The sequence below is a fragment of the Heptranchias perlo genome, chromosome 36, assembly GCF_035084215.1.
Source record: "Heptranchias perlo isolate sHepPer1 chromosome 36, sHepPer1.hap1, whole genome shotgun sequence".
In the NCBI taxonomy this organism is placed as follows: Eukaryota; Metazoa; Chordata; class Chondrichthyes; order Hexanchiformes; family Hexanchidae; genus Heptranchias; species Heptranchias perlo.
Window position 1 is genome coordinate 941,601 of NC_090360.1, and position 26,868 is coordinate 968,468.

Below are 26,868 nucleotides of genomic sequence, written 5' to 3' on the forward strand. Positions count from 1 at the left end.
ACCTCCCTCCCTCTTCTCCGACTCTAAATCCCTGGCCAATTTCCACTTGTGCTGCTGCGTTTGGATCAGTTCTCCTTCGCCTTTGTCTGTAATGAACTTAAATAAAAGACTTTGCCCAACTCCTAATAGGATTATGCTGGCTGCTGCGGATCTGAATTGCCAATTAGAGTCTTAACATTGAGCAGAGCCTGGGCACGGCTGGGCGGCCGGGAGTCACTGGGCGAGGGGAGAGAATGGGAGGCGACGGGGAGCTGTCCCGTCACTGGAACCGCTCCCATTGATCGCTCTGTCTGTTTGAACTCAGCTTTGTGCTTTCTGACTAGAAGCTTTTCTTGCGTTTCAAAGTCCAGCAGTAACTTTTAGCTGTTGGAATTCTGCGTCTAAAGCTGCCTGTTCGTGGTTCGAGTTTTTTTAAATATAATGTTTTTAGACACCAAAAGCGGCCGGTCTCCTGCAAAATGATAAAGATAAATGGGGCAGTTTAAAACTGGGCTCATTATTTTCTCCTCTCTGTTTCCGAGACGGTGACCCATTCTCCTGCCAATCAACAGCTAGAATTTATACAATATCCTTAGACTATAATTAATAGTGAATGTCTCAAGCTCCCTCATAACACGGGAGCTGGGGGTTAACCTAAGCTGGGAGCGAAATTGGTAGATTTTAAGGAATGCGGGGCCAGACATAGCAAACTGGAGGGGGTCAGACAGGGAGTCCTGAGGGTTTGGACACCAATGGTGGAGTTGGAGGGAGACGGGTGCACAGTAGACCAAAGTCAGAAGAGGTGAGGGCCTGAGTAGGGAGAGGATGTGAGTGGGGAGAGACGCTGCCCTCAGGGTCCCAGGAGTTTGTGTGGAGACTGGACCCGACTGTGTCTCTGGTAAAAGTCCGGCCCTGATTCAGCGTCGATGCAACACCACGGCTGGAATCAGAAACTGGCCAGATGCCGCTGATCCCTGAGGCCGTAAAACAGGGAGTTTCAACAACATTAAAATCTCCGGGAGGAGGTCAAACCCGGACTGCAACCGTTTTGAAGGTGAGTGATTCTCCCCCATTAAAAGCCTGCGCTGTCGATTTGAGCTAAACCCAGAACAGCCGGCTCTCAAACTCATGCGGATTCCCACGGCCGTACTGGGGACCGTGGGGCCAGTTTGGAGAGTAGACTGGCTGGGACTGGGGTCGTACTGTGCGATAGGAGTAACAAACGCAGAGGAATTACTGATATCACACAGCTTTTTCAAACCATGTGCGTTGGGCCATTAACATTTTCAAATGTGGTATTTGTAGCTTAATATTTGGTGACTTGCTGACGTCACCTGATATATTAACATACCCACCCACACACACGATTCAGGTCCTGCCTTAGATACTGTCAGGGACAGCAGTGCTGGTCACTCCTGTAAGGGGTCTGAGCATCTTATAGTCGCAGTGTGCATCTACTGCCCAGTATTTAATTATACGATAGCAGAACCCGGGGGCTGTAGCAGGAGGGCCCCCTGTGATCTGAACTGCTATAGAATCATCTCTCCACCTCCACTTCTCCAATCTTCCTCAATGCAGATCAAGAAACACTTTAGTGAGCCAAGGCCAGATACGACTTTTAAACTGATTTATTTTGTAAAGGTTGTAAAAGACGTTAGGGAAGAGATCGCAGAGGCACTATTACATATATATGAAAATTCACTCGAAAAGGGTTTAGTGCCAGAGGACTGGCGGACAGCTAATGTGATTCCTATATTTGAAAAGGGAGATAGAACCAGTCCAGGGAATTATCGACCAATTAGCTTAATGTCAGTGGTAAGAAAGATAATGATATCCTTACTCAAAGATGTAATAGAAAAACATATAGAAATCGAATAGTAGACTCATGACCAAGGTCAGAGCATGTGGAGTCAGGGGACAAGTAGCAGAATGGACAGCAAGCTGGTTACAAAACAGAAAACAGAGAGAAGTGGTGTTCCACAAGGACAGGTGCTGGGACCACTGTCGTTCACCATTTACATAAAGATTTGGACTTGGAAATTGGAAGTACAATTTCAAAATTTGTGGATGACACCAAATTGGGGGGGGGTATAGTTAATACCGTGAAGGACTGTGACAAAATATAGGAAGACATTAATAAACTTGCAGAATGGACGTGTAATTGAAAAATGAATTTCAATATAGGTAAGTGTGAGGTATATTTTGGTAGAAAGAATGAGGAGGCCACATACTGCTTGGATAATAAGAGTCTAAATGGGGTAGAGAAGCAAAGGGATCTGAGGGTACAGATACACAAATCACTATAAGTAGCGACACAGGTTAATAAGGCCATTAAAAAAAAGCAAACCAAGCACTGGGGTTCATTTCTAGAGGGATAGAACTGAAAAGCAGGGAAGTTATGTTAAACTTGTATAGAACCTTGGTTAGACCACACTTGGAGCACTGTGAACAGTTCTGGTCTCCATATTATAAAAAGGATATAGAGGCACTGGAAAAGGTGCAAAAAAGATTTACTTGGATGATACCAGAACTGAGAGGTTATAACTATCAGGAAAGATTGAGCAGGCTGGGGCTCTTTACTCTAGAAAAGAAAAGACTGAGGGGTGACCCGATTGAGGTCTTTAAGATAATGAAAGGGTTTATAGGAACATAGGAACAGGAGTAGGCCATTCAGCGCCTCGTGTCTGCTCCACCATTTGATAAGATCATGGCTGATCTGTGATCTAACTCCATATACTTGCCTTTGGCCCATATCCCTTAATACCTTTGGTTGCCAAAAAGCTATCTATCTCAGATTTAAATTTAGCAATTGAGCTAGTATCAATTGCCATTTGCGGAAGAGAGTTCCAAACTTCTACCACCCTTTGTGTGTAGAAATGTTTTCTAATCTCGCTCCTGAAAGTTCTGGCTCTAATTTTTAGACTGTGCCCCCTACTCCTAGAATCCCCAACCAGCGGAAATAGTTTCTCTCAATCCACCCTATCCGTTCCCCTAATTACTTATAAACTTCGATCAGATCACCCCATAACTTTCGAAACTCCAGAGAATACAACCCCAATTTGTGTAATCTCTCCTCTTAACACTTGAAGTCCGGGAATCATTCTAGTAAACCTACGCTGCACTCCCTCCAAGGCCAATATGTCCTTCTGAAGGTGCGGTGCCCAGAACTGCTCACAGTACTCCAGGTGCGGTCTAACCGGGGTTTTGTATAGCTGCAGCATAACTTCTGCCCCCTTGTACTCCAGTCCTCTAGATATAAAGGTCAGCATTCCATTAGCCTGATTGATTATTTTCTGCACCTGTTCATGACACTTCAATGATCTATGTACCTGAACCACTAGGTCGCTTTGGACATCCACTGTTTTTAACTTTTTACCATTTAGAAAGTACCCTGTTCTATCAAGGCAGCATTTGACCGAGTGTGGCACCAAGGAGCCCTAGTAAAATTGAAGTCAATGGGAATCAGGGGGAAAACTCTCCAGTGGCTGGAGTCATACCTAGCACAAAGGAAGATGGTAGTGGTTGTTGGAGGCCAATCATCTCAGCCCCAGGGCATTGCTGCAGGAGTTCCTCAGGGCAGTGTCCTAGGCCCAACCATCTTCAGCTGCTTCATCAATGACCTTCCCTCCATCATAAGGTCAGAAATGGGGATGTTCGCTGATGACTGCACAGTGTTCAGTTCCATTCACAACCCCTCAGATAATGAAGCAGTCAGAGCCTGCATGCAGCAAGACCTGGACAACATCCAGGCTTGGGCTCATAAGTGGCAAGTAACATTCGTGCCAGATAAGTGCCAGGCAATGACCATCTCCAACAAGAGAGAGTCTAACCACCTCCCCTTGACATTCAATGGCATTACCATCGCCGAATCCCCCACCATCAACATCCTGGGGGTCACCATTGACCAGAAACTTAACTGGACCAGCCATATAAATACTGTGGCTACGAGAGCAGGTCAGAGGCTGGGTATTCTGCGGCAAGTGACTCACCTCCTGACTCCCCAAAGCCTTTCCACCATCTACAAGGCACAAGTCAGGAGTGTGATGGAATACTCTCCACTTGCCTGGATGAGTGCAGCTCCAACAACACTCAAGAAGCTCGACACCATCCAAGATAAAGCAGCCCGCTTGATTGGCACCCCATCCACCACCCTAAACATTCACTCCCTTCACCACCGGCGCACTGTGGCTGCAGTGTGCACCATCCACAGGATGCACTGCAGCAACTCGCCAAGGCTTCTTCGACAGCACCTCCCAAACCCGCGACCTCTACCACCTAGAAGGACGAGAGCAGCAGGCGCATGGGAACAACACCACCTGCACGTTCCCCTCCAAGTCACACACCATCCCGCCTTGGAAATATATCGCCGTTCCTTCATTGTCGCTGGGTCAAAATCCTGGAACTCCCTTCCTAACAGCACTGTGGGAGAACCGTCACCACATGGACTGCAGCGGTTCAAGAAGGCGGCTCACCACCACCTTCTCGAGGGCAATTAGGGATGGGCAATAAATGCTGGCCTTGCCAGCGACGCCCACATCCCGTGAACGAATTTTAAAAAAATCAATTTTTGATCCTAAGTGGATGACCTCACATTTGCCTACATTGAATTCCATTTGCCACAGTTTTGCCCATTCACCTAATCTATCAATATCGCTTTGTAATTTTATGTTTTCATCTACACTGCTTACAAAGCCACCAATCTTTGTGTCATCAGCAAACTTAGATATGAGACTTTCTATGCCTTCATCTAAGTTGTTAATAAATATTGTGAATAACTGAGGCCCCAAGACAGATCCCTGCGGGACTCCACTAGTCACATCCTGCCAATGTGAGTACCTACCCATTATCCCTACTCTCTGTCGCCTTTCGCTCAGCCAACTTCCTAACCAAGTCCGTACTTTTCCCTCGATTCCATGGGCTTCTATCTTACCTAACAGTCTCTTATGTGGGACCTTATCAAATGCCTTCTGGATGTCCATATAAATAGGGTTTGATAGGGTAGATGGGGAGGAGATGTTTCCACTTGAGGGGGAGACCAGAACTCGGGGCCAGAAATATAAGATAGTCACTAATAAATCCAATAGGGAATTCAGGAGAAACTTCTTTACCCAGAGAGTGGTGAGAATGTGGAACTTGCAACCACAAGGAGTAGTTGAGGCAATTAACATAGATGCATTTAAGGGGAAGCTGGATAAACACATGACGGAGAAAGGAACAGAAGGATATGCTGACAGGGTTAGATGAAGTAGGGAGGGAGGAGGCTCATGTGGAGCATAAACCTGTTGGGCCGAATGGCCTGTTTCTGTGCTGTACGCTCTATGTAATTCTGTTTAATCAGTACTCGCTATGGGGGCATTTCATGCAGTTATCGTCGCTTCCCAGAGCTTACCGTCACCTTATGCATGGCAGCCACGGGACGGGGCGATAACACAGGGCGCAGTCGGGGCGGTGAGGCCTAAAGCTGCATTAGCACCCCATTTTCCTGCCATTTCTTCTACGATTCTACTTAATTTTACGTGGGATCACAGTGAAAATTCCTCCCCTCCCGTGTGCGCAATGGCAGTTGTGCTTGCTTACATAAAAAGACTCACTGCACTCCAAAGTAATTCACTGTAATTGAAGTGCCCTGCAAAGTCTGAGAGATGTGATAAGGTGCTGTATAAATACACAGTAAGTTAACGGGCATTAGGACCCTGCAGCAAGCGGAGGACATTTGGAGAAACACCTCAAACTCCACCTGGTGGCTGAAATGAGAAGTGCCCAGAATTGGGATTTAACCCTTTGAAAGAACTGGAAGCTGCCAGTTTGTGTACATTTAACACTTTAAGTCACTGTCTTCAAAAATGATAGGCCACAAAAAATAGGAGAATAAATATCATAAAACACGTGAAGTAGTTACAAGTTGTCAGAATCTGATTGCCTTCGGGTTTCGAGATGTAATTTGTAGAAAGCCTGCGGTGTCAGTGAGTCCCAAACTGGCCCTGACCCATTGCAGAAATATTAATATCACAGAGCTCGCCATGACCGCAAGCGGCTGCACTGTTGTCATTAAAGGTTTTGTATCACAAGCCAGGCTCACCCTACAGAAAGCTGTGTCTAATCTGCCACAGGATGAGCAGGGACCTAACTGTATACACAATGGGCTGTGAAGAGAGAGTGGGTGAAATACCGGGAAAGGGAGGAGAGAGAAAACAGGAAACAGAAGATAAAGGAGAGAAGTAAATATATTGATGCCTCTGAGCCATGCCCTGGGCCTGTGTGATGAATGTAATTAGAGCTTTCAGCCACATTCATGCTTTCAGTGTGAGGCAACAGCTCAGGTATATGGCTTGCAACTGACAATCCCACCCTGGGGTCCCGCCCAGTGTTGGCAGACACTGGGTGTTCTCAATCAGCCCAGAACCTCTGCCTGATTCCACCTTCCTCACGGCGGGGCGGGGGGGGGGGGGGCAAGTGGCCTCCACTCAGTGACTTCCCTAACAACCTTGGTGGGACAAGGGCAGTCCCATGTGGGGCATTTTTGCCATGGCATTATGTCCCAACATTGAAAAGTGGCACAGTTTTGCCCTGCTTCAATGTATTTACTCACTACACTGGTGAGGAGTGGGGAGCATACAAGCTCTTTCTGCCCAGTTTAGAACCAGAAAGGGCAGAACAGATGTGTGGGGTCCCTGTATCATGTGTGTGGGGGATCTCTATATCACATGTGGGGAGGGATCCCTGTATCATGTGTGTGGGGGTCCCTGTATCACGTGTGAGAGGGGGGTCCCTGTATCACGTGTGAGAGGGGGGTCCCTGTATCATGTGTGAGAGGGGGGTCCCTGTATCACGTGTGAGAGGGGGGTCCCTGTATCACGTGTGAGAGGGGGGTCCCTGTATCACGTGTGAGAGGGGGGTCCCTGTATCACGTGTGAGAGGGGGTCCCTGTATCACGTGTGAGAGGGGGGTCCCTGTATCACGTGTGAGGGAGGGTCCCTGTATCACGTGTGAGGGAGGGTCCCTGTATCACGTGTGAGGGAGGTTCCCTGTATCACGTGTGAGGGAGGGTCCCTATTTCACAGGTGAAGGATTGTGGCCCAATTTCTAGGTCACCATTTCCACCAACTGTATGCAAATCCACAGGAAATTCACTAGTGATGTATTAAAAATACACGTTTGTACACACATACTTTGTTACAGATGTAAAACAATCTTAAATTGCTGGGTACTTCTGAGTTGGAGCCTAAAACGGACAAGCACATTTCAATTTGTAAAGTTCTCTGACCAAACAGCAACAGTTATCACAAGTTGAACGCTGCACCACAACTGATAGTGTGTAAACTGCCCGACCCTTGCAGGGACCTGTTCAGACCTCAAACATCAGAGAAATACACGATTAAACACATAAGTGTACCACAGATACCCAAACACACTGGGGGTGGGAGGTTGCACCACTCTCCTATTCCCCTCGGCCCCCACTCCCTCAGCTATTTACACGTCCTGTTGTTTTTTAACATTCATGTTTCTGCCTATTAAAGAAAGAAAAACTTACATTTCTATCTCGCCTTTCACAACCTCAGAACATCCTAAAGCTTTTTACAGCCAATGAAGTACTTTTGAAGTATAGTCACTGTTGTAATGTATGAAACACGGCAGCCAATTTGCACACAGCAAGCTCCCACAAACAGCAATGAAATAAACAACCAGATAATCTGTTTTAGATGTTAGTTTAATATTGTCCAGGATACCAGGGGGAACTCCTCTGCTCTAGTGTCATTGGATCTTTTATGTTCACCAGAGGGAGTCTCAGTTTAACATCTCATCTGAGATGAGGGACCTCTGAGAGTGCAGTGCTCCCTCAATACTGCACTGGGAGTGTCGGCACAAATTATGTGCTCAAGTCTCTGGAGTGGGACTTGAACCCACAACCTAACAACTCAAAGGCAAGTGTGCTACCCACTGAGCCAAGGCTTACACTTGACTGAGATAATCAGTTACGTGATTCCACCTGTTTCCTCTCTGGGTTTATCTTTTTTTTGTATATATTTCCTCTCCCTTTTTCTGCTTGTATTAATATGTTTGTCCATCTCTTGAGTTCCAGTTCTGATGAAGGGTCTTCACTTGCAACATTAATTCCTCTATTCTCTCCACAGATGCTGACTGACTTGCTGAGTGTTTCCAGCATTTTCTGTTTTGTTTCAGATTTCTAGTATCTCCTCGATCTTGCTTTTGTTCTTGAGAGTCACGTCCTACAAAGTCATGAATGCAATATTTTTATGAATCGCAGATTCATTTGTTTCAAAATGCACAATTTGTTTCTCATGTGACATTCCTAGTTTTGCAATTGTGCTATAGATTGGAACAGTCAATAACTCATTCAGTGACTCCGGACAAGATGGCTGTTGTTGGACTCTTTGAGGAAACACAAAAGTCATTGTGTTGTAGGGTGTGTGATTATCGCTGCCTCCTTGAGGTGCCCACTTTGTGAAACACATTGCAGACTGGATTCAGTACCAGTGACTTCACCTCCCCCTCACATTAGCAACACTTGCGCTGCTCTGATTTTTAATGGTTTCTCTGCAAAACCCTCATTACTTCGATCATCATCTAGTGGCTGTAGGAGGCCGAGGATGCTCCAATCCTGGCCTTCCATTTGTTGATCTAACTTGTAAAAGTGATTGTTGTTGAGCAGCTATCAATGGTTGCCATGGTTTCTTGAATTCAGATTCAGTTCTTTCAGGAATACAGTTGCCCCAGCGTGAAGTCTGAGCTGAATGCTGTCTTCACTTAAATATCAACATATAAGGTACCTTATTACCTGCAATATTTAGCATATTAAACTCACAACTCTGCCCCAGGAATGAGTCAGCACAAAAGCAGCACAGTCTGACCTGTGGGACATTATCACTGCAGATAGTCACATGATGCAGTTGCTTTATGGGACAATGTGTTGAAATGTTTTCAATGCAGAAATAGGCCCAGATTTGGATGGTTTTTTGGGTGCCAATAAGATGTGGAATATTTTGCCACAATTAAGGCAGAGATTTTGACATCATTTTAAAGAGAATTAAATAAGTATTTGAAAACGAAGAAAACAAAGGGTAAGAGGGAAGTGCTGGGACGTGGGATGCTAACTTCCTGTTCCTGTAATTATGGGTTAAATCCCACGACCATTTCCACGCTCTGATCTGCTGCCACCTCACGTGGAACGAGATTTGTCAGACAGTTGGAGCTTTGTGAAAAATGAATGAAAGATGGGTCATCGCTGGGCTCTGCTGCACAATAGTGTGTTGTACCCATGTGGACATAACGTCTGAACAAAAATCTTCACCGCTTCGCAGCCTAGTTGAACATTTACAAAAAGTCTTGTGTCTCTGTGTTTGGCTGCATGTGTGTGTTTAGTATGTGTATGTGTGTTTGGGTATCTGGGTGTGTGTGTTTCGGTATCTGTGTATGTGTGTTTGGGTATCTGGGTGCGTGTGTTTGGGTATCTGTGTGCGTGTTTAGGTATGTGTATGTTTGGGTATCTGTGTGTATGTTTGGGTATGCGTGTGTATGTTTGGTATGTGTGTGTGTTTGGGTATCTGTGTATGTGTGTTTGGGTATCTGGGTATGTGTGTTTGGGTATCTGGGTAGGTGTGTTTGGGTATGTGTATGTTGGGGTATCTGTGTATGTGTGTTTGGGTATCTGGGTGTGTGTGTTTGGGTATCTGGGCGTGTGTGTTTGAGTATCTGGGTGTGTGTGTTTGAGTATCTGGGTGTGTGTGTTTGAGTATCTGGGTGTGTGTGTTTGGGTATCTGGGTGCGTGTGTTTGGGTATCTGGGTGCGTGTGTTTGGGTATCTGGGTGCGTGTGTTTGGGTATCTGGGTGCGTGTGTTTGGGTATCTGGGTATGTGTGTTTGGGTATCTGTGTGTGCGTGTTTAGGTATGTGTATGTTTGGGTATCTGTGTGTGTGCGTTTGCATATGTGTTTGTGTTTGGGTATCTGTGTGTGTGCGGTTCACTTGTGTGTTTAATCATGTATTTCTCTGGTGTTCGAGGTCTGAAAAGGTCCCAGCAAGGGTAGTGCAGCGTGCAACTTATCAGACCTGCCCCTGAAGTGTGAGGCTTTTTTAAAACTAAAGTAGTGTTTCTGCGGTGGCATTGTTCATGGGTAGTCTGGAGTGTGCTTGTGATGTTTAGTTGATGACCTGGCCTATCCCTTTAAGAATTTCCTTTGCATTCCTGAGGTCGATTAGAGGTCAGTAACTTCTGTAAATGAAAGGCTCTAGGATAAAATGGCTGATTTTTCTTTTTAAGATTGATTTTCATCTGTAACAGTGTGATGTCTAGCCTGTGACAGATTTTTTGTGCACACACTACTTTTTATAGTAATGGATCTCCTGGTGCTCGATTTTCGGACGTCCGAGCCGGTGCGTTCGTGGCGGGGGACTCCAAAAATTGGGATTCCCGGGGCGGGTCTGAAGCCCGGCTCCAACCCGCCCACTTCCGAGTTCCCCAGTGACGCGCTTGGATGTGCGCGCAGCCCCCGCATGTGGGACTCCCGCCGGCTTTAATTGCCGGCGGGATCCCACTTAAATCAATTAATTGGATACTTCAGGTCGTTAGCAGACCTGATTTATAGGACATTTTAGGAGGGGTGGGATTTTCATCTAAACTGAGAGTGTTTCCCGTACTGGGGGAAACACTCCCAGTTGAAATGGACGTGTTGCAGCCACCGGCCTGTGGCAGCTGCAAAGGTCCATTTGACAGGTGGTGGGGGGAGACCCTCACTCATTGCAGGAGGTCACTCTGTCACTTTGGACAAAGTTTGGCCTCCACCACCCTCCTCCTAACAATAAAATTCACCATCTTGCACACTTACCCCGGTGTCCAGACACATTTACCTACCTTGCGGACCCCCGCAAATGTACATCTTCCGGATGGGGGTCGCTGTAGCTGCAATCATTACCTCCTCGAAGGACAAACAGCATCACCAGCCTTGCTGGCCACGCCATCCACCTCTGACACGTGGAGCCCCACAACACAGTGCTGTGACACATCCACCTGCACAGCAGGAGGGAGGGCAACCGCAGAGAGAGATGCGTCGCAGAAGGCACTACCCTCGCCAGAGGGTCTATAGACCGAGGCTCAGCTTCCTGGACCTCTCTGAGCAGCAGTGCACACAGAGGCTCAGAGTCACTCGACATGTAGTCGTGGACATCTGCAGCCTCCTTCATGCCGAGCTGCTCCCGGCTGGCCCGAGCACCATCTTCTTACCTGTCGCTGTTAAAGTCACCACTGCCCTCAACAACTTCTCCTCCGCATCCTTCCAGGGTGCCACCGGGGACATCGCCGACGTCTCTCAGTCGTCTGCACAAAAGAGCCCTGCAAATACACCTACACCCGCTCTGCAGTGACACAATGGGTGGCATCAGTTGTGGGTCTTCATGATGATCCTCAGGAAAGGGCATTATTGCACAAACCAGACAAGATTTGCAAAGACGTGGCATTAGTGGTGACAATATAATATGTAATGTGAGTTGATCAGAAATCAAATATAAGTAAAAACCATGACAAACCCTCATACTCCCTTGTTCATCTCCTTCATGCTCACGACACGTTTGCCTTACGCTTCCTACTACACATATGTGATGCATGCCCTGTGGCTGCAGCACAGGTAGTGGCAGGTTGGGTGAGGCTGACCGTGAAAGAGATGCATGAGAGGGTGAGTATGAGATAGAGCCATGAGATTGTATGAGGATTAGGTTGAGTGGTAGTGGTGGGATGAGTACTGGCGAGGTGAGTAAGTGCAGGTAAGATGAGGATGAGCCTTGAGTGGGTGTGAGGAGTGATGTGATACAGTAGTGTTGGCAGTGCAGAAGGAGATGTGGAGTGGGGGCAGTGATGTGGCAGACGGAGTGTAGGGGAATGAGTAAGTGTACTCACTTCGGCTGACCTACTTAGGTCATTGAAGCGCCTCCTGCACTGTTTGCAGGTGCGTGATATGTTGGTGGTGCTGGTGACCTCCTCTGCCACCTCGAGCCAGGCCTTTGTGGTGGCAGAGGCAGGCCACTTCCTCCCGTCCGCCGGGGAGAAAATCTCTGTCCTCCCCCTCCTCCTCACCCCATCCAGTAGGGCCTGGAGTGAGGCATCATTAAACCTAGGAGCAGCCTTCCCCCGGCTGCTCCATGCTGTAATTTTGCCTATTTTCTGCAGCATCAGTCAGTGGAGGACTGCCCCTTTAAATAGCGCTCCTCCGGCTGACAGCCTATGATGCGGGTGCGCAGTCCGCCCACTGCGCAGTTTTCCAGAGCGAAACCCGGAAGCCAAGGTAAGTGCCTTCAATTAGGCTGTGATCACGTGCGGAGCACCCCGAATTCACTGGGCGCGTGGCGACCCCCCGCTGCCAACCCGCCTCCCTCCTAATATCAAGCCCCTGGTTTTGTTGAATATAAGGCCGATGACATGCTGGTTTATTCTGCTAAAGTGGAGCTATGTCCCTTTTAAGATCACAAAGTCTGTTTGTTAAGTAACAACCTTTGGTCATGAGTCTAGTTGTTGTTGTTTGGTCAGAGATCTCTGCAAATTGAAATGTGCTTGTCAGTTTCAGGCTGTAACTTAGAAGTACCCAGTATTTTAAGATTGTTTTGCATCTGTAACAAAGTGTAACATCTTTGTGTGCAGACATGTGTTTTTAATACAACACTAGTGAATTTCCTGTGGATTTGCTCACAGATGGAGGAACCTGTATGTTTTATAGCTGTATTTGTTATAATGGGCCAAGAGTGTTTAGAGCACCACCTCCGGAGCAAGTAAGAGTAACAGGTGTTCTTGTAATGTTGTTTATAGATGGAACTGTGCCATTCAGTGGAGGAAGTAAGAATAACATGCTTTACCATTACAGCCTTACCCATTATTTGTTTAGGTATCTGTATGGGTGCCTAAGAACCTTTAACTAACAGAATTGCTGGGAAGCTTTCTTTAGCATCCTCTAGCAGCAGGGTTTGGTTTTCTAGTCAACGTTCCAACTTTTTAAAGAAAAATTATTGATAGTTTTTGGGGGAAGTTGCCATGGTTAATGATGCAATAAGATTTTTTTGTCACAATAAAAAGGATCACAAGGTAAATACAGATGAGGTTGGCCATTCGGCCCATCTTAGATAGGAATCCATCCAAACAGGAAAACCTACAGTCCCATCACAGCAACCACGGTCTTGAATGAAACTCTTATTTGCCTTTTTTTCCTTTAATATTCTACACAAAGTTGATTCTAAAAGATAACGTCTCTTTCTATGGAAAAAGAATTGTTGATGTCATCACCCATTGACTGTGGTGAGATGTTTCACCTTTTACTAGCCTATAACAGAGTCTCATGAAATCTTATCAGATGACAGCTCTCCTTTAAATTCCTGTTTACATTACTAACACTTTTTCAGTTGCACGTCACTCTACCCAGCCTGGTTATCAGCCTTTACTCATCCTGTGAGTAGGGTCATCAGTCCTATTTTTTTAGGGTTTAGGGTGGCACTCACTGATACATACTGTTCCAATCCAATAAAAAAAAGTCTCTCTTGTAATCCCTCTGGATTTAACTATGTCCACACAAAAGCATTCCTCGACATACTCTGAGAGGCTGGACACTGCCGGAGATGTCCAACAGACACACACTGCAGATCATGTTACACTAACCAGGAATTATCTATGATTAGCCTTATATCAATTGTATGATGTGGATTGTAACTGTTAGACTGAAATTTTTGCTCGACTCCCTTTGGAAGTAATAGAAATATTTCACAGCTTTATCCTTACTGTTTGCTGTATTCATTCATCTCCTTCAGGAGAATTGAGTTGGCAGGCATTGTGTGTGTTGATTTCTTTACTCGGTGTAACAAAAATCTAGTCTAGCAATATCAAACTCATTTTCTATGGTGGATCTGATCCAATATCCTGGCACTTGGCACTTGGCGTGGGCCATATTCAGCAAACATTATTAAAATAGAAATAGACGAAGATAAACTATATTGGTACTTACTTACATTTAGATTTTATTTCCTGCTACTTCCTGATACCTGGCACCTCTTAGCTTGCATCAACATTTGGAGTAAATGACTGGGCTGAGGCCTGTCAGATAAAAACATGAGGACCACTTGTCACTCACCCTGGAAGTGAATTCCACAGCCTCACAACTCTCTGTGTAAAGAAGTTTCTCTTGATCACTGTTCTAAATCTCTTACATTTAATCTTGTCTCTATGGCTCCTTGCGTTGACCCCTCAACCCACTGGAAATAACCTGCTTGTATCTACCCCATCCCATCTTTCATAATTTTAAACATTTCTATCATGTCGCCCTGGAATATGTGTTGAATATGAGAAGGGTGAGTCCTAACAGAAAGGGCACAGAGTCAGAATGGACATGAGACTGACCACCTTCCATTCTGGGTCAGGAATGCACTTGCCTTGTTTGACCTCCTATACTCCGAATTTGTTATATAACCACAACTGGCAGCCTCAGTGATTGTTAGCTATAGGTCACAAGTACAGATCACTCTCTGCTGCACACATCTTGTAAGCATTATCTCTGAGGCCTCCACAGTGGGAAGGAAAACTGCAAGAAGAGGGCAATAGAGGAGCCCTTCCTTCCGATGGCAATCTGCGTGCTTTACTCTAACCTTTACTCTTCAAATAAAGTATCTCCCTTCTGGCTTTTTTCAAGATTTCTTTGGATGACTTGCGCCCCAAGAGTGACTATTGACAATGTGACCGACCAACATCATCAGTGACATCGCAGTGACCATCGACGCCACAACACGGCCCTGTATCATGCTACTGACACTGCATGAGTTAGGATTAGTGGTTATTAGTTAGGACTAGTTAGGGCTAGGGGCTGGTGTTAGGGCGTTAGGTTTAGGGGTTGGCATTAGGGGTTAGGGTTAGAAACAACAATTGACAACGCCATTGTCACTAGACATGTCCTGTTTCATTTCATGTTTTTACCTCATGCAGACGAGTCACAAAACAGCCTTATGAATTGTTCATTCAAGGAACTTCTTCTGGCCCAAACTCAATTTTTTCCCTTCTTTCACATCTCTACATTTCTCACAGAAAAAGACATCCAGGACATTAGACTTTGGGATTTTGGCACAAGACCAGGAGGATCCAGTGTTGCACAGGTTACATTCAGTCATTGAGCTGCCTACAAAGGCCTTCTGACAATAACAGGTTATCAGGTCCAACCAGTCATCATCTGATTCCACCGTGATAGCTTCATCCATTACCTGCCTTTCGCCTTCACTGGAGCTGGTTTTGCGACCTCTGATTCCCATTTATAGTCGCAGTGTAAGTGGTCCCTGGATTTGGTCTCTCATAAGAACATAAGAAATAGGAGCAGGAGTAGGCCATATGGCTCCTCGAGCCTGCTCCGCCATTCAATAAGATCATGTCTGATCTTCTACCACTTTCCCATCCTTTCCCCATATCCTTTGATTCCCTCAGTGTCCAAAAATCTATCGATCTCAGTCTTGAATATACTCAATGACTCAGCATCCACAGCCTTCCGGGGTAGAGAATTCCAAAGATGTATAACCCTCTGAGTGAAGAAATTTTTTCTCATCTCAGTCCTAAATGGCCGACCCCTTATCCTGTGACTATGCCCCCTAGTTCTAGACTCTCCAGCCAGGGGAAACAGCCTCTCAGCATCTACCCTGTCAAGCCCCCTCAGAGACTTATATGTTTCAATGACATCACCTCTCATTCTTCTAAACTCCAGACAGAATAGGCCCATTCTACTCAATCTCTCCTCAAAGGACAACCCTCTCATCCCAGGAATCAATCTAGTGAACCTTCGTTGCATCCCCTCTAAAGCAAGTATATCCTTCCTTAGGTAAGGAGACCAAAACTGTACACAGTACTCCAGGTGTGGTCTCACCAGAGCTCTTTATAATTGCAGCAAGACCTCCTTACTCTATATGCTAGTTACACATTCAAAAAACTCTAATATATTTGACAAATGCGATTTCCCTTTTATAAAACTGTGTTGACTCTGCCTAATCATATTATGATTTTCTAAGTGCCCTGTTACTGCGTTCTTAATAATGGATTCTAGCATTTTCCCGATGACTGATGTCAGGCTAGCTGGCCTGTAGTTCCCTGTTTTCTCTCTCCCTTCTTTCTTGAATAGCGGGGTTACATTTGCTACCTTCCAGTCCACTGAGACCGTTCCAGAATCTAGGGAATTTTGGAAGATTAAAACCAATGCATCCACTATCTCTGCAGCCACCTCTTTCAAAACACTAGGGGCCCGATTTTAGCAGGCCTGCGGGTTCCCAGCGGGTGGTCCTTCGGGAGCGTGGAAAACGCGGACGGCTAAATGAGTGCGCCCCCCGCGCGATCGCGGGATAATTGATTCCATTAAGCCGTGGTTACGGGTTCTCCGCTCCCCAGCTGCGCGCCGGCGGGCTGCGCATGCGCATTAACGTTATCGCGATGGAGGAGCTCTATTTAAAGGGGCAGTCCCCCAAAGCCCCTCCTGCTTCAAGCAAGAGGCATCAGAGCATGGCGCACCCCAGGGGCAAGGCTGCGCCACGGTTCTCCGACTTCGCGCTGCAGCTGCTTCTGGAGGGTGTGAGGAGGAGGAGGGACACGCTGTTCCCGACGGACGGACGCAAGTGCCCTGGCTCCGTCACCAGGAAGGCATGGGCAGAGGTGGCGGCGGAGGTCAGCAGCAGGGCCAACACCACCAGGACATGGGAGCAGTGCTGAAAGCGATTCAATGACCTCACTAGGTCCGGCAAAGTGAGTACACTAACGCACCCTCCCACAACCCGTCTCCAACATCACGCCAAACACATCACAACCCCTTCTGCACAGCCACCACAGCCCTCCCGCAGCAATCCTCACAGCCACTCACTCACCATCCTCGCCGTGCCCGCAAGTACTCACCGTCCCTGTCCCCACTCGAAAACTACCACACACCCCAATCCCCATGCAATGGGATGGGCATGTGGCACACGCATCCTCCCATCCATCTGCCCCACGCTCAACCCACCCACACCGATGCTTGAGGCGTCTCACTATGCAATCTGCACTCACTCACGCATCTGTGTTTTGCCTTGACAGGAGAAGAGATGCAAGAACGACCGAGAAAGGGCCCGCACCGGAGGGGGCCCGCTGCACGTCACGCACAGCTGAACATCGAGTCCATGCAGGCCCTGACAATGGCTGTATGGATTCAGGCTCAGCAACATTCCGCCGCCATAAACAGGCTGACGGATACACTAGGGGTGGCCTTGCAAGGCCTCACACATGCCATCCAAACTGTCGTCCAGCAGGGTGGAAGGGGTGATGTGGGCCGAGGCCACGAGAGGGATGATGGTGAACGGGGACATGGAAGCGGGGACGCTACTCAAGGTGCCCCCATGTCCCACCCGTTGCCCCCCTCTCAACCAGTACCCGCAATGGTGCCTCCTCTCCAGGTGGCCGAGTCTGCCCCTGCACAGGTGCAGGAGGAGCAGTCTGTGGAGGTGCCCTCACGGGCACCGAAACCCAGGGGCCGTCGGCCCAAAGCATCTACCCGGTCAGGGCAAGAACAGGAGCAACCTGCCACTACCTCTGCTGGAGCCACAGGGGTAGCACCACGTAGGGGTTCCCGTAAACGAAAGCCAAGGGCATTATAAGCACAAAGGGAATGCACCAGGATGTCTGTTCATTTGTACACTTTTTGTTTATAGTCGTTCACCATGTACATATTAAACACAATCGTTCTCACCAGTCCTGCCACCTCTCGTCCATTCTTCTGCGGCTTGTGCAATAGGTGCGTTCCGTGCGGCCCATCATGACGACGAACACCTGCTGCCGCCCATTGGGCACACTGCTGTGGGAGCAGGAGTACCGGCAACACTCTTCTGTGGAGGGGGCTGGTATGGCCCCTCGTATGTGCAGGTGATGAGATGTGAACGCCGCAGACTGTCTGACTCTAGGAGAACCGTTGACGTATGAGTGCCTCCCTGGCCTGGCGAGCATCCCGGTGAGCCGGTGTTCGGCGCATGGGTCGTACATCATCCTCTCGCGCGGCCTCCTCCTCCTCCACCTCCTCCTCATCGTCGTCCTCAATGTGGGTGGCGGGTGTGCATGGGGCCTCCTCCAGCGGCACCCCTCTCTGTTGGGCCATGTTGTGCAAGGCACAGCAGACAACTATGATTCGTCCCACTCTGAATGGCGTGTATTGGAGCGCTCCCCCAGAACGATCGAGGCACCTGAAGCGCATCTTGAGCAGCCCTATGGTCTGCTCAATTGTAGACCTGGTAGCAATGTGGCTGTCATTGTATCGACGCTGCGGCTCGGTGATGTGGTTCCTCAGAGGTGTCATGAGCCACGTGTGCAGGGGATACCCCTTGTCGCCGAGGAGCCAGTCGTTGCCGGTGTCGGGTGCGTGGAAGAGGGGCGGGACAGTGGACTCCCTGAGGACGAAGGCATCGTGGCAGCTGCCGGGGTATCTGGCGCACACGTGTAGGAATCTCTGGCGGTGGTCACAGATGAGCTGGGCGTTCATGGTGTGATACCCCTTCCTGTTGATGAACAGCCCTGGCTCATGCGGAGGTGCCCGTATTGCGATGTGGGTGCAGTCGATTACACCCTGCACCCGTGGGAAGCCAGCCATGGCATGGAATCTAACCGCCCTCTCCGTCTGGCTGCGCTCGTCCATGGCGAAGTTGATGTAGTGCGAGGCCCTGTGGAACAAACCATCGGTGACCTGCCTTATGCACTTGTGTGCAGAGGACTAGCAGACCCCGGTGGCACCCTGGAAGGATCCGGATGCGAAGAAGTTGAGGGCAGTGGTGACTTTGATGGCGACGGGTAGGAAGATGCTGCTTGGTCCATCCGGGAGCAGCTCGTCATTAAGGAGGCTGCAGATGTCGGCGACTACCTGGCGATTGACTCTGAGCCTCCGTATGCACTGCTCCTCGGGGAGGTCCATGAAGCTGAGCCTCGGTCTGTAGACCCTGTGCGGAGGGTAGTGCCTCCTGCGACACAGCTCTCTCTGCGGTTGCCCTCCCTCCTGCTGTGCAGATGGGTGTGCCGCAGCACCGTGTTGGGGGGCTCCACGTCGATGAGGCGGACGGCGTGGACTGCGAGGCTGCTGGGGCTGGTGATGCTGTTCGTCCTCCGAGGATGTCGAAGCAGCCCCCATCTGGCAGGTGTTGGTCTGAGGGGTTGTGCACGGTAGGTAGGTGTTTCCTCGCACTGGGGCTGCGGTTCCACGTCGGTGTTTCTTCTGGCTTGGAGGGGGGTGGTGGAGGGCAGGCGTTGCCCTATGTGACGGAGTGGCCTCCTGCGTTGGTGAGGGGTCTCCCCCCAACTGTGGAGTGCACCTTGGCAGCTGCCACAGGCTGCTGGCTGCAACACGTCCGGTTGGAGTGAGACTGTTTCCCCCAGTATGTGAAACAGTCTGAGTTGAAGGTAAAATCCCACACTTCCTAATAAGACAGCTGAATCAGGTCATTTAATGACCTGAACAAGCAAAGTAAATACACTCAAGTGGCCTCCCGCTGGCTTTAATTGCCTGCGGGATTCCCACCAGCGGGGGCTGCACATGCAGCCCCGCACGTCAGCGCGGAACCCGGAAGTGGCCGGGATCGCGGCGCGATCCGGTCACGCACCTGGAGATTGGGATTTTCGAGGCCCCCCCGCCGAGAACGCACCCGAAACCCGGTGCTAAAATCGGGCCCCAGGATGTCGACCATCAGGTCCAGGGGATTAGTTAGCTTTTAGTCCCATTAATTTCTCCAGTACTTTTTTTTAAGTTCCTCTATCTCATTAGACCTTTGGATCCCCATTAATTCTAGTATGTTTTTTGTGTCTTCTACTGTGAAGACAGATACAAATTATTTGTTTAGCACATCTGCCATTTCCTGATTCCCCATAATACTCTCAGTGTAAGTGGTCCCTGGATTTGGTCTTGGAGAGGGAACTCGATCTCATCCCCCCCCCAACTTCACTCACCGGCTTTTGATCTTTTTCTCAACTCTTTCTTTCTTCAACCTTTCTGTTTTGCTCCTTTAAACGCGGGGCCTGCCCCCATCAAACCCCCTCTGCTTTTCCATTTCCCTGCTGCCCCTTTTATGATCAGATACATCTGATTTAAAGCAGTGTTTAGCCGCAGGGTGGAGGAGCACGGGACCCGGGGAGGAGTGAGAGCAGGCGGACTGAGTGGGCAGGCGGAGTGAGTGCGGGCGGTGGGCGGGTGGAGTGAGGGCGGCGGGCAGAATGAGGGCGGGTGGAGTAAAGGCGGTTGAGAGACAGGCAGAGTGAGGGCGGTTGAGGGGCAGCATGAGGGTGGTTGAAGGGCGCGTGGCAGGTGTAGTGAGGGCGGGCGGCGGGAGCTCGGTTGAGGGGTGGGCAGCGGGCGATTGAGGGGCGGGCGGCAAGTGGGGTGGGGGTGGTTGAGGGGCAGGCTGTTGAGAGGTGGGCGCCGGGCAGAGTGGGGGTGGATGAGGGGTGGGCGAAGTGGGGTGGTTAAAGGGTGGGCAGAGTGGGGGCGGGCGGAGTGGGGTGGTTGAGGGGCGGGCGGAGTAAGGACAGTTGACGGGTGGAGTGGGGCGGGCGGAGTAGTGGCGGTTGATGGGCGGACGGAGTGGGGGTGGCTGACGGGCGGGCGGAGTAGGGGCGGTTGGCGGGCAGAGTGAGTGCGGGTTGAGGGGCGGTTGGCAGGCAGCTGAGGCGCAGGCAGAGTGGGTCGGTTGAGGCGCGGGCGGTGTAAGTGCGGGTTGAGGTGCGCCAAGTGAGTGCGGGTTGAGGCGTGGGCGGCAGGCGGAGGGGAGCGGTTGGCGGGCGGAATGCGGATTGAGGTGCGGGCGGCGGGCGGAGTTGGGCGGTTGGCGGGCTGAGTGAGTGCGGGTTGAGGCGCGGGGGGCGGGCGGTGTGAGTTCGGGTTGAGGCGCGGGCGGAGTGAGTGCGGGTTGAGGCGCGGGCGGTGGGCGGAAAGTGCCGGTTGAGGCGCGGGCGGAGAGTGTGGGTTGAGGTGCGGGCGGAGTGAGTGTGGGTTGAGGTGCGGGCGGCGTGAGTGCGGGTTGAGGCGCGGGCGGAGTGAGTGCGGGTTGAGGCGCGGGCGGCGGGCGGAGTGAGTGCGGGTTGAGGCGCGGGCAGCGGGCGGAGTGAGTGCGGGTTGAGGCGCGGGCGGCGGGCGGAGTGAGTGCGGGTTGAGGCGCGGGCGGCGGGCGGAGTGAGTGCGGGTTGAGGCGCGGGCGGCGGGCGGAGTGAGTGCGGGCGGCGGGCGGAGTGAGTGCGGGTTGAGGCGCGGGCGGCGGGCGGAGTGAGTGCGGGCGGCGGGCGGAGTGAGTGCGGGTTGAGGCGCGGGCGGCGGGCGGAGTGAGTGCGGGTTGAGGCGCGGGCGGCGGGCGGAGTGAGTGCGGGCGGCGGGCGGAGTGAGTGCGGGTTGAGGCGCGGGCGGCGGGCGGAGTGAGTGCGGGCGGCGGGCGGAGTGAGTGCGGGTTGAGGCGCGGGCGGCGGGCGGAGTGAGTGCGGGCGGCGGGCGGAGTGAGTGCGGGTTGAGGCGCGGGCGGCGGGCGGAGTGAGTGCGGGTTGAGGCGCGGGCGGCGGGCGGAGTGAGTGCGGGCGGCGGGCGGAGTGAGTGCGGGTTGAGGCGCGGGCGGCGGGCGGAGTGAGTGCGGGCGGCGGGCGGAGTGAGTGCGGGTTGAGGCGCGGGCGGCGGGCGGAGTGAGTGCGGGTTGAGGCGCGGGCGGCGGGCGGAGCTCAAACCCCAACGGTCGAAGTGTGAGCGGCCGGAGAGCGGGAAAAGGTGAAGCTGTGATTGGAGGAGCGGCGAGCGCGCGGGGCGAGGAGTCTCGGGGACACTCGGGAACATTCCTCGATCGCCAGTCCGCCTCTGAGGAGAAGTCTGCGGGCCCGGATTAAACTGTCCCCCGGGCCAGATGTTCAACACCCCCCCCCCCCCCCCGGCTCTAGTCGTGTTTCGAAGTGTGTGGGAAGTGTGCAGCCAGTCTGCGAAAACCTGGTTTAACAGAAGGAACCGGAGCGGAGTACGGGGTCTGGGACTGAGTTGTCCCTTTTCATTCATTTCATATGTTCTAAAGGGCTGTAATTGCACTCATAGCAAGAGAGTGTAAGAGTGAAAAGACACTGCAGTAGTGCGCACTTCACACTATCGTCCGTCGCTACCCCTGTCCACTAGAAGACCCCTGGTCTGATGAGCCTCCACACCCTCAATTGACACTCGTCTTGCTAACTGTTGTGCGATGACAGCACATTGTACAATCCTCGTTATTCTAGACTCATCCATCAGAATTTTTCTGGTAGGATTTGTGATTCATGAAAAGTTCATTCAAATTCCTCATCACATGTGGACAGATTCTATTAATACCAGCAGTGTTAATTAGTGTTTCCTATCTGAGGCAAAGAAATTGGACATCTCTGCTCCTGGGAACAAACGGGCCCTTTGTAACCGGATGAGTATCCTCACCTGAAGAACTGCAAAAGGTTTGTTTGACATTCTGAGCTTCTGAATTTTGTAGAATAAGATCTAACAAAACTCTTGTATCCAAAAGAAAAATATCCCTGACGACTATTAAAGAGTACCATATTGTGCAATGGCTTTCAAGGCCACCTAATGTCATAACTACTGTTATGGCTCCATAACAACCTTGTGCTCCTAAATGTTTCTGTGTAATCAAGTGCTCAAACTATTTAGAATACCCAGCAATGTGTTATCCATGGACAGATAGGAGGAAAGAGTTTCTAATTTAAGAATACACAATGCAAGAGGGGGGATGGGACCTGAAAAGGAGCTTGGTGTGTTCACAGTCAACTAATTCATGGTATTCTCCCCCAGTTCTAGAGAGAATGTGAGCCCTGTGACAGAGTGCAGCAGCAGGTAACTGTTGAGGGCCAATGCATCATCAAATGAACTATCCTGATCGGGAGCCCAGTGGGCCTAGGGAATCGGTGAGAAGACAAAGGACAGGATACCCTTCTGAGGGTTTAACGCAACAACTGTAGAGCAGCAGGTACTGGCTGACTCTTACTCAAGACCAACGTGCCAGGTAACTGCGTCTACAAATTGGACCATGGATTCATTGCGATTGGCTTCTGTTTTTCTATTAATGCTGGTGGAATCACATTCTCTAAAATCGCACATTTCTGAAAAATATAGCCTTCCGTGATTTCGATAATGGCTTGTTAATTTCAACAAAAAAACAGGCATAACTTAGTCTCCAGCATCTGAGCTGAAGTATGGCCGAAATCAGAGGCAGATTCCAGGACTCTACGGGTACAGTGAACTCACAACCTGCTGAATTTAAGGAGAGAGTGCTGCCCCCTGGCCCCATGTTGGGACTATGAGGCCAATCTTCTGATGCACTTCGCTGCTTAGTCAACAGCCCTTCAGAGCATGGGGGGCATCAAAGCTGGGGCTGCTTTTACATTCACCTGAAATGTCTACAGTACACTCGCCAGTAGGGGTTTCTGAATAGAAATTAGGGACAAGAAACTTACCCCCTCCCCCCTTATGTAGCCCTTCTGTAGTTTACATTTCAGCACAATCTGCAGTCACTTGGATCGTTTAATTTTGTTCAATTTAGTGGCATACATGGTTAAAATGATAATGTTGTGATGACCTCAATTGCATCATTCGATGGTGTTTTACAGTTCTGGTAAAATGATATGTGAGAATTTCACCAAACAAATTCCCCTTAAACTTTCTTACCCATTGGTTAATATTTCTAACTGGTTCTGTAGGTGTAACTATCGAAAATGAATATCTGTTTTTGAACATCAGGAGGATTTGCGAAACCAAGCTCACTGTGACCAGAAAATATACAACTGCATTGGAATCACAGTAAATGGGAGGATACTGAGAGATGTAGAGGATCACAGGGACCTTGGAGTGCATGTCCACAGATCCCTGAAGGCAGCAGGACAGGTAGAAAAGGTGGTTAAGAAGGCATAGGGGATACTTTCTTTTATTAGCTGAGACATTGAATAAATGAGCAGGGAGGTTATGCTAGAACTGTATAAAACACTAGTTAGGCCACAGCTTGATACTGCATACAGTTCTGGTCACCACATTACAGGAAAGATGTGATTGCATTAGAGAGGGTGCAGAGGAGATTTACTAGGAAGTTGCCAGAGCTGGAGAATTTTAGCTATGAGAAAAGATTGGATAGGCTGGGGTTGTTTTCATTGGAACAGAGGAGGCTGAGGGGAGATTTAATTGAGGTGTATAAAATTACGAGGGGCCGAGATAGAGTGGATAGGAAGGACCTATTTCTCTTAGCAGAGAGATCAATAACCAGGGGGTCTGGAACTCACTGCCTGAAAGGGTGGTAGAGGCAGAAACCCTCATCGCATTTAAAAAGTACTTCCATATGCACTTGAAGTGCCGTAACTTACAGGGCCACGGACGAAGCTGGAAAGTGGAATTAGGCTGGATAGCTCTTTTCCGGCCGGCACAGACACGATGGACCGAATGGCCTCCTCCTGTGCCGTAAATTTCTATGATTCTGTGATTGAACAGATCCACTTATGGAAAGTGTCACTCACTGTGAAAAGAGTTGGGAAACGCCCTGAATTGTAACAGAAAGGTTACACCTAAACTATTGAGCTGTCTTTTCCCTGTCAGGTGTTGGCTGATCTTACTGTGTATTTCCAGCACTTTATTTTCTATTTCAGATTTCCATAATTCATGGTTTTTGTTTTTGTTGCTGGCTATTGTGTGAGTGGAGGTGGTACTGACAGACAACAAGTGAAGCTCCTTCATTGCTGTGATGTCTGATTGATGGGCACTTTGAAGGAGGTTTTGCTATTTTAATAGGGACCTTTGTATGTTGCTGGATCAAGAAATTTGCATACACACTTCAACATGTCACAGTCCTGAATCTAAAAACGCCATCTATAAATCCACTCCTAATCCATATCATTTGGATTCTGGCAACACTTACTTCACAAGGGCCACTGCAGCATCATTCGAAAAAGCTGAACGAGGCTCAGTAATTTAGTTCAAAATTAAACTGTGTAGAAGAAATGTTCAGGATACAGTGCTAACCATCTTGTTTAGGATTCAGCACCTAGCTGTGTAACTCCCCTCTCCCCCAGCACACACTCCGACTGAGTAACAGGAAAGGCCAAGAAAGAAACACAGGGTCCAAAGCAATTTTTCATGTGCCCACTCACACTCACTCCTGCTGTTAACAGGAGGAGACACAAAGCTGCTGACTTGACTCAGTGATCTAGACCCCCCCAATATAATCATTTAAAAACAAATGGGTAGACAAAAATGAATAAACCCCTTATCAAGCATAATGTTCTATAAAACACCTCAGCCCAAGCTGTAGGTTTACAGTCTGGTGTGGTTGCCCAAGAACCTGACTGTGCTCGGCCCTATCGGGCCTGTTCTTAGTTACAATGATCTGGAATGCGCTGCCTGAAAGCGTGATGGAAGCAGATTCAGTAATAACTTTCAAAAGGGAATTGGATAAATACTTGAAGGGGAGAAAATCATAGGTCTATGGGAAAAGAGTAGGGGAGTTGGGCTATTTGTATAGCACTTTCAAAGAGCTGGCACAGGCACGATGGGCTGAATGGTCTCCTGTGCTGTCAGATTCTATGATCTGTCATCAGTCTTAAAGCTGCTTCTTGGATATTAATCTGTTGAAATGCTGCTTTAAAGCCACTTGTGACAGTGGAAATAGATAAACATGTGGCGGCCTCTAACAGCACAAGTAACCAATGGTCAGAGGTCTGTTATCAGACTTCCAGCTTGTGGCTGCATGACTTTGCCAGCCAAGGTGAGTGGAGTTTGGTCAGTTATCAGCTTCCCCACATGTTGCACTGTGGACAGTGACTTTGCCCATCGGTGGGCCAACAGGTTATTACAGGTTGAAAGAATTTTACAAAGAAGCTCAGAAAATGTCATAAACTATAAATAAACCCCAAATGGCTTATCATTTAACAGCAAACTGAAGTTCCATTTATTGTGATCTTTCCTGCAGCCCCTGCCCACAAGAGACCAGCACTAACTTTATACACAGGAACGAATTCTGACCATTATTACTGCTTCAGGTGGGTGGAGATGGCCAAGATCGTCCAAACAGTTGAGCCACGATGTCCTCATTGAAGGATTAAATTTGTGATTTGATTGTTCGAATGTAATCAGAATTTAATCTGCAGTAGATTAATTGGGAACAAACTACCTCTTTTTTCTAAAACTCGTTTACTTCTCTTCCCTCCCCAACAATCCCTTTCCATTCTTTTTCCTGCAGGGGGTCCCCATTCATGTTTTGTTTATTCTTGTCTGCAGGCTGGGTGCTGACTTCTCAGTAACTGCTGCTCTTCAGGTCCCCAGCAGGAGACAGAGTTCATTAGTGGGAGAGCAGGACTATGCAAGGATGTACTCCATACAGGACAATTCCTCGCACTTTTCGGGGTAGATTTTGATATTGGTCAATTTAGACTCAGCAGTACGTAACTAGCAAGTGCCCGAACCGAGAGGCCGAAAGAACGATGAAAATTGTTCCTCGAGCCTGATCAGCATACTCACCGTGAGGTATCGGTGTTGGTCGCGCCTCCAGAGGCAGCTTGTCCGAGTGGAGACACCAATGTTGGGCTGCCAGCCTCACCAGCAGCGACCCTCAGGTAAGTCCTGGGAAAGGCGATTGGAGCAGGCTATGTGGATGGGGTGATCGCGACTTCTGTGGAGATGAGAGAACACTTCTGCTCCTCCTGGATCCACAGGATGGGTTTTTGTTTACAATTTTTTTTCTTATTTACCTTGCGATGGTGGCTGCTGGGCCACTGAAGAATCCTAAATGGGGCACGCAGATTGGGCGCAGCTCATCCCGCTGCTAAATTGGTCTGCTTTGTGCCCATTTTAACGCATACCAATTTCTACCCCTTTGAATCTACCATGTCATTGCAAT

At 49.2% G+C, this 26,868-nt stretch overlaps 1 long non-coding RNA gene across 1 annotated transcript; it reads left to right on the plus strand.

Annotated features, from left to right (window-relative positions):
- The first annotated feature begins 788 nt into the window (after nucleotides 1-788).
- Nucleotides 789-26,014, plus strand: LOC137303939 (uncharacterized). Its single transcript, XR_010958479.1, has 3 exons — nucleotides 789-1,033; nucleotides 22,785-22,995; nucleotides 25,942-26,014. It is a non-coding gene; the product is annotated as an uncharacterized lncRNA (long non-coding RNA).
- The last annotated feature ends 854 nt before the right edge of the window (nucleotides 26,015-26,868 follow it).